We start from the raw sequence: 3,565 nt of genomic DNA, 5'->3' as shown, positions 1-3,565 counted from the left end.
GCTTCTTCCAGCCCAGCGTTTCTCATGATGTACTCTGCATATAAGTTAAATAAGCAAGGTGACAATATACAGCCTTGACGCAGTCCTTTTCCTATTTGGAACATGAGAACTTAAAAGATGTGATTCTGAACGAGGGTGCTGAAAGGACAGCTCCTCTGATGGCATTCCACAGAAGACAGAAAACCTCTGTGGGGAAGGCAAAGCCATGATCTCTCTCTCTCTCTGTGTGTGTAGAACATAAACTCTCATGTTCTTGCTATTTAGTCAAGGAAATATTTTGACCAGCCTTCAAGAAAAGCATAGAAGAGAACTTACAAGCAGACAGAAGACAGAATAGTGGGGGATGTGGGGAGGGTCCTCTCCTTTCTCTTCCCTGTTAGGAAGTCCTTGTGGATCGAAACTAGACTATCACTGCAGCTGAGAACATGTGGGACTCCTTCCCTTCCCTGCTCCTGTCAAGACCTGGTTTTAAGTAAGAATCAGGTCAAGTCTCATGCAGCACATATTTCGGTTTCTGTGGAAGAATATTTCCAGGAATATCAGGGAAAAATCCTTATTTCTTTCAGTCTTGGAGTCTCTCAAATGTATCCTTAGAAACTAAACATATAGGCACATTCTGATGAGTTTGGGGTAAGTGAATAGTACACACATCACTCATTTAAAAATCTTAAGTACATCTGAAAATATACCCTTATATTTCTGGTGAGTACAAGAAAAAGAAATGTAAATCAATCATATCCTTAATTTATGCCCTGCTTGGAAACAAAAACAACTCTCCTGTAAGAGAAACTTTTTCTCAATACCTACGGTGATAGATCTCCAAAGATGATATAACTGTACATTTTCCATCTTTCACTAAAATAAAGAAGATGAGCATGCTCCTGGGTTATTTATATTTGTCAGCCCCACGGAGAGCTAAATTCTAATACCTACATTGGAGAAGATAAAAGCACTCTATGAGTGTTGGATGATTTATAATATCCTTCCTATATGTTTTCCTTGTCACAAGATTTAGCAATTTCCTCCTCTTCTGTTTTGATTAAAGTCTGCAACAAAAGTTTCACTCTGAAAAGCAGCATTTGAAACTAAAACTGAACATTATTCATGGCAACCCACTCCAGTATTCTTGCCTGGAGAATTTCATGCATAGAGAGGAGCCTGGCTGACTTGAGTCCATGGGGTCGCAAAGAGTCAGACACTACAGAGTCACTAACACTTTTGTGTCTTCTATTCACAATCTAATAGCAAAATTCATGCCCCAAAGAGGAAGTTCGAAAAACTAACTGGGAAAAAGTTGTCAAAGGCTCAATTTCATTCAAAGTCTTTGGAGACAAGACTTTGTCTTTTTTCTTTGTCTTTATTTTCTGAGTGACAGTAACTGAACCGATGGACACAGCATACAGACCAGAAACACTTGATCAGATCAGCAACTTCTTTTAGCAAAGCACTGCACTGAAATTATATATTTACATCACCAGTTTCCCTCATGTGTGACTTTTAAGTACCTCCTCACTTTCTCATTTCTTTATCCCCTGGTATTTAACACAGTATCTCTCTTTCGCTGGGCACTCTTATTGGGTTTTGATTAGAACTAAATTTTCTGAATTATCAAGAATTAAGCCCAGTCAAGATCAGAACTCCCAGTGTGGCTAAATAACTTAACAAGACCTTCAAATGCAATGTTGTTCAAGTCAATTATTTCAGTAAGTACAAGATGCTTCCTAATTTCTCATCATCTGAGTTTTAGATATAGGAATCTATTCTATCCAAGGTAACTTTTGTTACCGTAAAGGTGAAGCCCTGGGCACCCAACGGAGAAGGAGCTTCTAACATGGTGCAGTGTGGACCTATCTGGCTTTCTGTGCATGGGTTCTTCCAGCCTCGGTCAGGTTCACTCCTGACTGCTCTGACAGTGGGAGCACTAAAGATACTAAAGAAACTCAGTTCCTGCTCAGGAACCTCACAGAGCTCTTCTACTCTGACACCAGATGTCTCTGAAAAACAAATCACCAAACATCACCCACAAAGAACCTCAAAATATGACATGTTTAAACTACACTACTCTCTAACATGCCAGACCAACATCTCTTCCAGTATGAGACCAAGTTCATCCTCAACACTATTTGGGACATTATATGCTAGGACCTTTAGCCTTCACTTTTCCAGCACTAGAGCCAAAAAGATGCAACAACTGGAAACAATGTAATTTGTCACCTCCAGGTATTATAAAGATCAAATAGCAGAAGCAGGAAGTTTTTAATTGAATAAAACAGAGAGAAAACAAAGGAAGCTATATACTTGAATGTCAATTTGACAGTCAAAACAAGGAAAGAGGCTATGATTTTTATACTAATGGCTGTTATTTAATAAACAGGTTAAGATAAAATACAATTGCTTGGGTGAAAATAAGTCATAGGACGAGAGAAATAACTGTTACAAGTGAAAGTTTTAAACTATTTAAAGTTATCCCTCGGTAATGATTTTTTAAATCTAAGGGGAAAAGTACATAAAAGATGGAATAAATAAAGATACATGTGTACTAACAATACTTTTTTAACAGGAAAGAAATTATGGAAACCCTCAAATACAAAATAGTGTAAACTGTACCGGGAGATATTTACATCTTTCTTCTAAAACCACCTAGCATCACGGATTAAAGGATTCTAATAGCAAGTTAACTCCTTTGAAAAAAAACAAAGAAAAATTCATTACAGGGTGTGTTACAGGGGGCTCCTGGGAAATTGGTGAAAACCAGGACACTGGAAGAAAGGCCCTGGGAGGGACCCCTGGGTATCATTCCCCTGAGATTTGGCAAATACCAAATATAGGCAAAGATCTAGGGTGAGAAGAAAGGAGAAAATATATTGTCTAGGGGTCAAGGGGCTGGGATTTAACCACTCTACCCTGTGCTCCTGATCTCTCTGGGGGGAATGACATACTTTACCCTCTCTATCATTTCTCCACTCATCACCTGCCCCTCCACCCACTCTCTCTCTCTCTCTCACACACACACCCTTCTTAGCACATTATTCAATAAGACTCCTAAAGGTACCACTTTTGAGATACAAGATTAGGATCGAAGAAATCAACATGGTATTTCAAAGGTGTTTCAGAGGCTTCCAGGACTTGTGAACCAGCTCGGCCCTGAGGGAGACACCACCATCTCCTTTAAACCAAAAGTAAGGGGCGAGGACAGGCGATAGAAGAGGTCGGGAAGGTCCCCGATTTGAGGACTAAGGTTATTACAGAAACCACCAGCTTGCCTAAAATCCTGCCAGATTTGCGGGGCGGGGTTGGGGGGGGGGCGGTGGTGTTGGGGCTTCAGGATGTGGAATCGAGCTGCTGCTGAGGTGGTCAGGTGAAGGTGAAGAAGCCCAAGCGCCCGATGTTCCAGGCGAGGCCTGCCTGCGGCGTGTCTATCTTACCCACTGCACCCACCAAAGCCCGTGCAGCCTGAGCGCGCGCGCGCGCACACACACACACCCAGGTCAATCATTGCCCACCCCAACCTAACCCTCAGGGAGGTCTCCCCTCCCTCTGCAATCATCCCCAGGCCTCCATCATC

The sequence above is a fragment of the Bison bison genome, unplaced genomic scaffold (assembly GCF_000754665.1).
Source record: "Bison bison bison isolate TAMUID 2011002044 unplaced genomic scaffold, Bison_UMD1.0 scf7180017864239, whole genome shotgun sequence".
Taxonomy (NCBI): Eukaryota; Metazoa; Chordata; class Mammalia; order Artiodactyla; family Bovidae; genus Bison; species Bison bison.
This window is presented reverse-complemented; position numbering follows the sequence as displayed.